At 43.1% G+C, this 12,302-nt stretch overlaps 1 protein-coding gene and 1 pseudogene across 28 annotated transcripts in view; both read right to left on the bottom strand.

Annotated features, from left to right (window-relative positions):
• Positions 1–12,302, bottom strand: part of LOC127489004 (trafficking protein particle complex subunit 9-like) — a 279,821-nt gene that overhangs the window by 3,848 nt on the left and 263,671 nt on the right. For 24 of the 28 annotated variants that reach the window (XM_070063885.1, XM_070063876.1, XM_070063875.1 and 21 more), the window contains one exon: positions 9,185–9,317. The exons of 2 other annotated variants lie outside the window; for them this stretch is intronic. The gene's annotated coding sequence lies outside the window, so the exon portion shown is untranslated. Of the gene's footprint in view, positions 1–3,602; positions 3,691–4,827; positions 5,062–9,184; positions 9,318–12,302 lie in introns of all 28 variants that reach the window. 2 more of the 28 variants (XM_070063855.1, XM_070063859.1) reach the window with 2 other exon arrangements.
• LOC127486030 (potassium/sodium hyperpolarization-activated cyclic nucleotide-gated channel 2-like) overlaps positions 1–12,302 on the bottom strand; it is a 100,013-nt pseudogene that overhangs the window by 12,138 nt on the left and 75,573 nt on the right.

The following is a 12,302-nucleotide window of genomic DNA, read 5'->3' as shown; positions in this document are numbered from 1 at the left end:
ACAGCCTGGAATGAGTTTGGCTTGGAGCCCTGTGGGAGACAGTGTACCTGCCACCTAGAAGAAAAAAGGGGGGGCATATGTTTCTATCTCCCTGAGCCACCCTGCATCAGTATCCTGTAACTAGCTGAAGTATGGCAGGAACCATTTTGGACATACTTATCAGCTGTTCCAGCTTCTGTCCATGTACCCAGCAACCAGCTGAGATGAGACGCCTGAGTCTGGCTGGGAGAACTGACAGGGGTCTAGGCAGTTTTGACTGCGGGAGCCTTGTGTGCTGGGATTGTGAAAACACTGTGGCTGCATGGAAGGGTGCAGGGTGTGGCCGGGTCCCTGAGCAGTCATTCTGGGCTGCTCCACATGCTCAGGTTGCCCTGATTCTCTGGTGAGAGTCATTGCTGCAGGATCCAGGCTCACACTGCAAACTGCACTGATGCTTTGTGTGTTCTTGTGGCAGTGTGGACGAATACAACACTCACTGGGGCTAGAGCTCTGCAACTGGTCTCCTTGGAGCAGAGAAGGTGAGCATGAGAGTATGACAACAGAACTGATAAAACTCTCTCCTCTTACAAAAAAATAAGAGAGATTGGCCAGTGCCACGGCTCACTTGGTTAATCCTCCACCTGCAGCACCGGCACCGCAGGTTCTAGTCCCAGTTGGGGTGCCAGATTCTGTCCCGGTTGCTCCTCTTCCAGTCCAGCTCTCTGCTGTGGCCTGGGAAGGCAGTGGAGGATGGCCCAGGTCCTTGGGCCCTGCACCTTCATGGGACACCAGGAAGAAGCTCCTGGCTCCTCACTTTGGATCGGTGCAGTGCACCAGCCGTAGTGGCCATTTGGAGGGTGAACCAACAGAAAGGAAGACCTTCCTCTCTGTCTCTCTCTTATTGTCTAACTCTGCCTGTCCAAAAAAAAAAAAGAGATACCACCACCACCATGTTGATTGCAATACGGTTCACAGCAGCCACAAGGAATAAACATGGATTAAACCAAGATTTCCATCATCAGATGAATTACTAAGGAAAACATGGTATAGATTGACGATCAAATGTTATTCAGGACTTAAAAATAATGAAATTTTATCAAGTGGATCAAAATGGAGTTACTGGAGGACTTCATCTTAGAGAAATCAGCCAGAAAAAGAAAAATACCCACATGTATTACCTTACATGTGAAAGTTAACTTTTTGAAAAAAAAATCAAAACACAAAAAAAGAAATATAAATGTGAATGTGTATCACTACTGTCGCAAATATACTCCTATAAAACTTTGTTTGAAAACTGGACAAAACAATGGTTCAGAACAGAATACTGGATCTGGAATTATGGCATAGTAGGTTAAGCATCCATTGTAGTGCCGGCATCCCATATGGGCACCAGTTTAAGTCCAGCTGCTCCACTTCCAATCCTCTTCCTTGCTGATGGCCTGAGAAAGCAATGGAAGATGGCCCAAAGGCTTGGGCCCCTGCAACATAGCGGGAAAGATGGAAGAAACTCTTGGTTCCTGGCTTTGCACTGGGCCACCTCCAGACATTGTGGCCATCTGTGGAATGAACCCATATTTATGGAAGACCTCTAACTCTACGCCTCCCTCTCTCTGTAACAATACCTCTCAAGAAAACTAATGTTTTTTTTAAAAAAAATTAATTTCCTAAAATAAAAGATCATACTGCTCCAGTAGAACTTTATTCTTTGTACCTTTTTCCTATGAATATTATTGTTACCCTGAATATTACATGGATTATAATCATATCATGAAAAATAGATGAAAAGAGGAAAGGAAGGAGGGGAAAGGGGGAGAGCAGAAATCCTGGGTTTATTCTTAGAACTGTACCTACACAATGCATGAAATATGTTCTCTTTTCATTCATTTTAAAAATAATTGAAGGGGCAGGGGCTGTGTGGCAGTGTGTTAAAACCCAGGCTTGAAAGGTGGGCATCCCACATGGGCACAGGATCTAGACTCCACTGCTCCTCTTCTGATCTAGCTCTCTGCTATGGACTGGGAAAGCAGTAGAAAATAGCCCAAGTCCTTGGGCCCCTGCACCCATGTGGGAAACCTGGAAGAGGCTCCTCGTTCATAACTTGCGACTGGCTCATTTCTAGCCATGTGGCAATTTGGGAAATGAACCAGCAGAGTGAAGACTTCTCCCTCTATCTCTACACCTCTTTCAGTAATTTTGTCTTTTAAGTAAGTAAAAGTAAATTTTAAAATTTAAATTTTAAAAAGAAAAAAGAATGTTACGTTAGTATAGTTTTAATGATCTGTGATTAATTTAAATTTAGGGTGTATAAATAAAATGGTCATTTTTCCATTCAACTGATTATACTTGTTACTTATATTCCCTATAAACGAGGGTTTCTAATCTTTCCTTGTTTTTAGAAGATCTATTTTGTTTTTTACAAAGACATTGTTACATACAGAGAGTGAGAAAGAAGGAGAGATCTTCCATCTGCTGGTTCACATTTCCAGGTCCCCCATATGGGTGCAAAGTCACAAGTACTTGGGCTGCTCTCTCCTGCTTTGGTGAATTAGCATGGAGTTGGATCAGAAATGGAGTATAAACTGGTGCTGTGGCATCACGAGTAAGGGTGCCTTCTGCAGTGCCGGCATCCATATGGGTGCCGGCTTCAAGTCCCAGCTGGTCGACTTCTGATCCAGCTCTCTGCTATGGCCTGGGAAAGCAGTGGAAGATGGCCCAAGTCCTTGGGCCCCTACACCTGCACTAGAAGACCCTGAGGAAGCTCCTGGCTCCTGGCTTCGGATCAGTGCACCTCTGGCCATTTGGACCTTCCAGGGAGTTAACCAGTGGATTGAAACCTCTCACTCACTCTCTGCCTCTCTACAACACTGTCTTTCAAATAAATGAATACGTCTTGAAAAAAAAAAAAAGAAGTGGATTAAATGGGACTTGAATAAGCACCCATAGGGGGATGCCAAACATTGCCCCCACCCCCATTTTTTAGTATCTGAACTTCTTACTTGGTAAAGAATTTAGCTTTTTTTACTAAAATGCAAATATAGAAACTGTCCAAAATGGATGAAAGTAAGGAAGGGAGGAACAAATGGAGAAAGAAAGGAAGAGGTACACTGGGAGAGACAGCGTTGGAAGGAGAGCAGAAAGAAGGGAATGTTGATTCATAATTGTTCTATAGAACATATTGAAGAATTTTGTTAACCTAAAAAACAAATACATCTACTAGGATGTATTAATCTTTGATGGAGATTTACATAAAATAGGTAAGCACTCAAATTGCAGTAAAATTAAAAATGTAAAATGTGCATGTTCGCAAAATTCGGTACAAGGAAAACATGACTTATAAAAATGTAAGTTTGAAAATCTTTCTGTAGAAATAAACTATAAAGTGAGAGTATAAAACTATATAATTCTGCATAAGTGTTACTCAAAAATAACACTGCATTGAAAAGAAAAACCTAAGGAAGAATTTGCATTCCTAATAAATGTAACAGTGTGAAATAAGACAAGGTATAATGGCTCATAAAAGCAAATGGAAACATCAGAGATGGTATAAAAAAACACATGAGGAATAGGAAGTACTACAAAGTATACATTCCAACATAAGGGGAAGATATTTCAAGAACTCCTACCTGGTAAAGTCCTGCAGGACTCCAGTCATCCCCAGCCCCCAAACAGCAATTCTGCTCCATGAAAGCAGAAGCTTTCACACAGAGCTGCCTACAAGGATATGGAAAACATATACCACGACAAAGCTGTGCGCAGTTTATCAAAATGTCTTGAAAGACAACAAACTCTTTCTTTCCACAAACTTTTCAAAGTACCTCACATTGGCCCCTGCATTACATTAAATAACTAGAATAAATGCTGGCACATAACAGAAACATCTTTGAAAGACAAGAAATACACCTTTACCAAGAGAGAGTCCTCTGCCCAAATTCAGACTTCTATAAGCTGACCTCAAGCCTCAAATTTCAGTCCAGGCTTGATCAGGTTCTTGTCTTCCTAAGCACAACACCAATCCAGTTTTCTCCCAGATAATCCTCTCCCATCCCTGGTATTCCAGAGACCTTTGTCAAAGTTTCCTGATTGACCATGCACTCACACCACAGTCCCTAAGAAAGACCACACCACACCCATCACCATTTTCTTACCCTCACATTTCCTAAGGTTTTTGCCCAGATGCTGTCCCAGGTCTAACACTCGGAGACTCCACCAGTCCTACCAGTAGACCTACAAGCTCCTCCCTATTACAACTCTACTGAAAGTCACCGGACCTCCTCCATACACTCCTTCCATTTCCCTGTCTATATCACAGAGTGGCAATATACAGAAATTACCTGATTTCAGCTCCCAACTCCTTGCATGCCCCAGGTTCTTCCATGAAATCTAACCCTCCACTCACACCACACTAAATACCTCCATCCCGTCATTCTTAGGCCCGAAATCTAAAACCCAAACTTTTATTAACACGTCTCTCCAAACCAGACTTCTTGGGTTTTGTACTCTGACTCGACAGCACACACTTTTCCTCCAGATCTCCCTCCCATTTCCTGGATACCCAAGTCTTTCCCTATTACCATGTTCTTTGGCCCCTAATTCTCTACAGAGCCCTGGGGAACTCATTCCCCAACATCCTATCCACCCCTGTCTCCATGCTCTCCAAATCTACTGAAGCCCACCAGGCCCCTACATTTCTCCCCATGCCTGTGGGGCTGCCCCACATGACCCTCCTTGCCACGGGGTAAGGGCACATCACTGTCAGCCTGGGCCGCCCAACCCCAGGGAACGGGCTTTCCCTTCCCTTCCCCTTGTGCATCCAGACATGGCACTACTGGGGCAGCCACATCTACTCACCAGTTGCTCCTCTCCAGGATGAAGGCCCAGCTGGCATTGAGCAGGAAGCTGTGCAGTCTCTCCGGGAATGGGAGATTACTTGGCAGCTGAGCTTCAGCGTCCACTCTGGGTTAGTTTCACATCCAGATCTTCTGGGAGGGAGGAGGGGAGGCAGACATCGCTTCTCGGCTTCTTCATGGCTGAGCCGCTGCCCACCCCCACTGACTCCGAACCTGTGGATTTCGGGGGAGAACGCTGCTGGAAGTCACGGGATCCCGTCTCCTTTGAGGCAGCCCCTGGGCATCTCTGTCCTGTTAGCTTAAATACGCAAGTGCCAGCCAACTAACACCTCCCCCTTCCTCCCAGGAAACACAGTGTCAGTGGAGGAGGCCAAGCTACCTTGATGAATCAGGGGAAGCAGCCTTAGCTCTAAATGGCACTGTGGCCCTGTGCTTATCACAATCAGAAATGCTCCATGGACATCATCGATTCCCATCTAGCCCACCAGAATCTCAGGGCAGTATGGAGCTCTCTAGACCTCTGGGCTGACACCCAGACAGTCCCGTTGGTGTAGCGCTCTGACAAACTACCCGTGGTCAGGGTACTGAATGGAGGATACCTGCCCAGCATCCTTGGCCTAGTCGGTGGCCAGGGCTGCTGCCCGGAGTCAGACAAGCAGGCCTGGTGCTGTGTTACAGCACGTTAAAGCCATGGCATGCAGTGCTGTCTTTCCATGTCGGTGCCAGTGTGTGTTCTGGCTGCCCAACTTCCAATCCAGCTCCCTCCTAATGTGCCTGGGGAAGTGGTGGAGGATGTCCCAATTCCTTGGGCCCCTGCAGCCACATAGGAGACCCAGAAGAAGGTCCTGGATCCTGACTTCATATTGGCTCAGTTTGGCCATCACGGTCATTCCAGGAGTGTACTGGCAAATGGAAGACCTCTCTCACTCTCATACTCTCTCAATCTCGTTCACCTGCACTTGTTCTGTTTCTCTCTAATTCTTTTTTTATTTTATTGATTTTTTTTGACAGGCAGAGTTAGACAGTGAGAGGGAGAGACAGAGACAAAGGTTTTCCTTCTGTTGGTTCACCTCCCAAATGGCCACTATGGCAGTGCTACGCCAATCCAAAGCCAGGAGCCAGCTGCCACCTCCTGTTCTCCCATGCGGGTGCAGGTGCCCAAGCACTTGGGCCATCCTTCAATGCCCTCCTGGGCCACAGCAGAGAGCTGGACTGGAAGAGGAGCAGCTGGGAATAGAACCTGGTGCCCATATGGGATGCCGGCATTACAGGTGGAGGATTAGCCAAGTGAAACACATTGCCTGCTTTCTCTCGAATTCTTAGAAATAAATGAAATAAATGTTTTTATTAAAAAAACCCACATTATTATCTCATTAGATAGAGACATAACCTGAAAGATCCAATCCCATTCATGATAAAAAAAAAAAAAAACTTCCACAAAGTAGGTATAAAAGGAATAGGCATCAAAATCTTAAAGGCTATGTATCACAGCTCAACAGCCAATGTCATGCTGGATGGGCAAAAAGTGAAAGCATTTTGGTCAAACATGTAACAACACAAGGATATCCCCTTTTAAAATTCTTACTGAATGCAGTACAGTAAATTTTCACAAGAGAAAGAAAGAAGAAAGAAATAAACAGCACCTAGATTATAAAAGAGAAAGTGAAATTCTAAAAGCTTACAGATGGCATGATATGGTACCAGAAAAAAACTAAAACAATCCACCAAAAACACTGCTAGAACTGGTGAAACAATTAAGTGAAGTTTCAGGTTATGAATAAACATAGTGTGTAAGCAGCAGTGTTTATACATTAATGATGAACTCACTGACAGAGCAATCAACAAGTATCCCAAGGACAATAACCACATAAATAAAAAGTTTAGGAAAAAATTTAACCAAAGAAGTCAAAGAGCTCTAAATGAAAATCACCATACACTGATGAACGAAATCACCAAGGACACAAAAGTGGAAAGATGTCTCTTTTGGTGGATTTGAAGAATCAGTATAATTAAAATCTCTACCTTGCCTAATGCTACCTAAAGATTCAATTAAATTTTCATCAAAACACCAATGACGTTTTTTACAGAATTATATACCACAAACCTATAATTCAAACAAAATCACAGAAGATGCAGAATAGATAAGGTGTTTCTGAGCAAAAAGTGAAACAAACTTAGCCTGGATACCTCACAACACCTGATTCAAAGCATTCTACAAATGACACTAAACAAAATATCATAGCACTTGCATAAAAAGTGACACACAGAGCAATGGAAAAGAACAAGGCAAGCTCCACTATTAATCAAAATATGTTCAATACCATATTTTTACAAAAGGTCTCAGACCATCCATTGGAGTTCTTCAACAAGTGGTGTTGCCAAAAATGGATGTATTTGTGTCGAAGATTGAAATTACATTCATAACTCCAACAAAATATGAAAATCAACTCAAAATGGATCAGAGACCTAAATCTATGACCCAGGACTGTGAAGCTTTTTGAAGGAAATACAAAGAAAGCTCCAAGACACTGGAATAGGGGATGACTCTTAGACAAGACCCTCAAAGCCCAGGCAGCTAAAGCAAAACCAAACAAATGGGATCAAATGAAATTAAAAGCTTTGCAAAGCAAAGAAAATCATCATAGAGTGAAGAGACATTCACAAGAATGACCAAAGGATACTTGTCAGCAACCTATATGAAAAGGGTTAATATCAGGAATACATCTGCAACTTAAAAAAAAAAACACCAATAAAAAACCCAACCAATCCAGTTATGAAGTAGCCAAAGGAGCTCAACAGACAGTTCCCCATCGATATACAGATGGCCAAGAAATACAGGAAAAATGTGCAACATCACAAGCTATCAGGGAGATGCAAATCCAACCCACAATGAGATACCAGCTCACACGTACATACTGGCTAAAACCCAATGGACGGAGAGTCACAATGAGGAGGAAGATGTGGGAAAAGGGAAAAACTTACCCATAGGTGGTAAAAATGTAAATTAGTGCAACTACTGTGGAAAACGGTATGGAGATTTCTTAAAAAACCAGACAGACTTGCCATACGATATGGAGCAATCCCTCTACTGGCTATAACCCAAAACACATGAACATATTGTATCAGAGAGATACGTACACCACAATATTTATTGCAGTATGCTTCACGGCAGCAAAAACAAGAAATTGACGAAGTCTTCTAACATCATCATTGAATGGGTAAGAATAATACTATACACACACACACACACACACAGAGTGAAACAACCTTACAAATCCCTCTTTCCACAAACTTTTTCAAGGACCCACATGATGCTCTCTGCATTACCTTAAGTAACTAGAACAAATGTGGGCACATCACAGACACTCCTTTGAAACCCAAGAAAAGCAAGTTTACCAAGAGAAAGTCCTCTGCTATAATTCTGACTTCTACAAACTGAATACAAGCCACAAACTTCATTCCCAGGCTAAGTCAGGTTCTCCATGTACCTAAGCCCCCTATCAACACTTATCTGATTTCAACTAAGATCTTCTCCATCTCTTGGTAGTGGGGACACTTTGGTCAAATTTCCTGATTAACTCAGCACCCATTCCCCAGTACCTTCTGAAAGGTCCCTCTGACTACCTCCTGATATCCTTTCCCTCACTTTAACTAAGGTTTCTCCCCAGGCCCTGTCCTGGATCTAACACTCTGATGCTCCACTAGTTCTTACAAGTAGATCTACCAGCTCCTCCCTATTACAACTCTCCTCAAAGTCACCTGCCTTCCTCCATGCAATCCTTCTCTTTTCCCTTTCTATCACTGGATGGTGACATACAGAAATAACCTGTTTTCAGCTCCCAAAACCTTGCATGAACCAGGTTCTTCCCATGGCATCTAACCCTCCACTCCCACTGCATGAAGTACTTGCAATCCCATCGTCCTTAGCCTGAAAATCTAAAACATCACAACTATTACCACGTCTCTCCAAAGCAGACTTCTTATCTTTTGTACTCTGAGTCAACACATGCAGTTTTCCTCCCAGGTCTCCCTCCCACTGCCTGGAGACCCAATCTTCCCTTCTTAACATGTTCTTTGGCCCCTAATTCTCTGCAGCGCCCGAGGGAATACATTCACCAACATCTTATTCACCTCTGTCTCTGTGGCCAACACTCTATTCTAGGAATGCTAGGCCCCCACATTTCTGTCTCCACATCTCTATAGGGCTTCCCCACTTGACCCTCCTTCCCAAGGCTTGGAAGTCCACCTTGCTCTCAGCCTTGCCAGCCCAATTCCAGGGAACAGAGGTCCCTTCCCTTCCCTTCTCTCCCCCTTGGCCCAAAGGCTGCCATCTACAGGACGCAGCCACATCTACTAACCAGTTGCTCCTGTCCAGGGCGAAGGCCCAGCCGGGTTTTACAAGGAAGATGAGCAGGATCCAGAAATGGAAGATTACCCAGAAGCTGAACTTCAGCGTCAACTCGGTGTCCAGTTTCATATCCATGAAAATGTCTACAATAAAAATTAATAAACATTAAAGAAATGGAAGAAGACACACAAAAATGGAAAAATCTGCCATGTTCATTCATTGGTAAAATCGACAAAATGAAAATTTCCATTCTACCATAAGCAATTTAGAGACACAATGGGATCCCAACCAAAGGACAAATAACATTTTGCCCAGATGGAAAGAAAACAATGCTAAAATTCATATGAAAACATAGAACATCTGAATACTGAAAGCAACCTTATACAACATTGACAAAACTCAAAGTGTCACAATAACAGATTGTAAGACACAGAACAGGGCAGTTACGATCAAAACAGCTTGGTATAGGCAAAAAAAAAAATGACATATGGAAAAATGGAACAGAAAAGAAACACCTGAAATAACGCACACATCTACAACTACTCTGTCTACAACTAGCTCTGATCTGAGCTAAAGATCAATCCCAGGTGCAAAGGACAGTTTCTTCAAAAAAGAGTCCTGAGAAAACTGGACCTCCACATTCAGAACGCTGAAAGAAGCCCGATACCTTACACCTTATACAAAAAGCAACTAAAAACACTTCAAGGAACAAAATCTAAAACTGAGTATCATCAAATTACTAGAGAACACTAGTCCACTATGGGTACAGGTTCACATCCGTGTGCTCCGTGGGGTGAAGGGAGGCTGACACCAGCGTCTCGGCTTCCTCACAGTTGAGCTCCCACCCACCCCCACTGCCTCCAAACCTGTGGATTTTGGGGGAGAACACCGCTGGGAAGCCCCGAATCCCGCATCCTTTGAGGCAGGCCCTGAGCATTTCACTGTCCATAAGCTCAAAAGCAGCAAATCCTTCCTGCACTCTCCAAGCCTCCCGTGCCACTGCCGCCAATAACACCGCCAGCCTACCACAACGCCACTCCCACAGACATCTACTTCTTCCCCAGGCCTACTGCGCAAGCGCCATCCAACTAACACCCGCCCCTTCCTCCCAGAATACACAGCGTCAGTAAAGAGGCCGCACTGCCTTGATTAACCAGGGGCAGCGACCTGAGCCCCAGCCTGACATGCCCACCCTGTGCTCACCATGACCAAATGCCCTCCAAGGGCATCATTGCTCCCAAACCAGCCCATCAGAAGCTCAGGGCAGTGTGGAGCTCTCTAGACCTCCAGGCTGACACCCAGACACTCCTGCATGGTGCAGCGCTTTGCCAAACTGCCCGTGGTCAGGGTACTGAACGGCAAATACAGCCCAGCATCCTTGCCCTTGTCTGTCCCGGGGCTGCTGCCAGGAGTCAGACAACCAAGTGTACGATGTGTTGCGCTCCGGACAGAGAGGTAGGGTGGGGACAATCACTGTGTACCTAAATTGCATTTATGAAATGCATGGAATTTGGATCTCTTAAATACAAAACATATCTTATGAGAACACCTGCACTGTCTTCACTTGGTCATTTCCTCGCCCCTCCCCTTATGTCACAATTGTAGGTGACTCAGTCGCTCATCACTGTGTCCCTGGGAACAGACTGCCTTGCTGGAAGTCCTAACTCAGAACTTTTCATCCCACACTTGCAGAATACACATTCTTCTCATCAGTCCCTGGAACTTTCTCTAGGACACAACATATGATAGGCCATAAAACAAGCTTAGTAAACTCAGTAACTGAAATCATTTCACCCATCTTCTATGACCAAAATTCAAGGAAATGGGAAATCAACTCAAGAAACTCCAGAACATATGCAAACACATGGAGACCGAACGACATGCTCCTGAATGAATGGTGGGTCGTAGGAGAAATCAAAATGGAAATCAAGAAATTTCTGGAAATGATTGAAGATAACAACAGCACAACACAGCAAAACGTATGGGACACAGCAAATACAATGTTAAGAGGACACTTTATAACAACTTGTGCCTACCACAAGATATTGGAAAGGCATCAAATAAATGAGCTTTTCAATGCATCACAAAACCTGGAAAACCAACATATCAAACTCCAAATTAGTAGGATGACAGAAATCATGGAAATTTGAGAAGAAATAAACAAAGTTGAAGCAAAAACATTACAAAAGATCACTGAAATGAAAATCTGATTAAAAAAATTTTTTTTACAAACTTGCTGAAAATCTCCAAAACAAACAAACAAACAAAAAAACAGGAATAAGACCCCAATGAGTAAAATCATAAACAAAAAACAAACTGTAATAACAGAAACCCAATAAATAAAAAAAAAACATCGGGAATTACTACAATGTACTGTTTGCCAATGAATTGGTCACTCAATAAGTCTGCCTTTCATTTAAATAAATATTAAAAACATATGATTATTTCAAATAGATGAAAACAGCTGGAAAAATGCAACATCGTTTCAGAAAGAAAACCTTAGGGAAACTGACTGTAGAAGAACATTCCTCCACACAATCAAGGCAATTTATGTCAAACCGACTGATAGCATCTTATGAATGGGGAAAAGTTGCAAGCATTCCCAACTACGATCTGGAATCAGACAAGGATGCACCCTCATTATTGCTATTCAAGATAGTTCTGGAAGTTTTAGACAGAGTCATTAGGCAAGAAAAAGAAATCAAATGGACACAAATTGGGAAGGAGGAAGTCAAAGTATCCCTCCTTCAGAATGACATGATTTTTTAAATGGGGGAACCAAGAAACTCCACTACGAGATTATTAGAACTCAGAGTTTGGAAAAGTGGCAGGATATAAAATCAACACACAAAAATCAACAGAATTTGTATACACACAATGTCATGGCTGAGAGTCTACTTCAAAAATCCATTCCATTCACAATAGCTACTAAAATTTAAATACCTTTGAGTAAAGGTAACCAAGGAGCTTGAAGATTTAAAAAGCAACTCCAATACTTTCCCAGCTATTTCAAAATATTGAGCTGGATGGAATAGGATTCAACTCTAACAAACACTTTTTGTGAGGCCAGAATTACTCTGACCACAAAAGATAGCTAAACACTGAATGTAAACAAAACTGCTGGCCTA

This window comes from Oryctolagus cuniculus, chromosome 19 (genome assembly GCF_964237555.1).
Source record: "Oryctolagus cuniculus chromosome 19, mOryCun1.1, whole genome shotgun sequence".
Taxonomy (NCBI): Eukaryota; Metazoa; Chordata; class Mammalia; order Lagomorpha; family Leporidae; genus Oryctolagus; species Oryctolagus cuniculus.
This window is presented reverse-complemented; position numbering and strand designations above follow the sequence as displayed.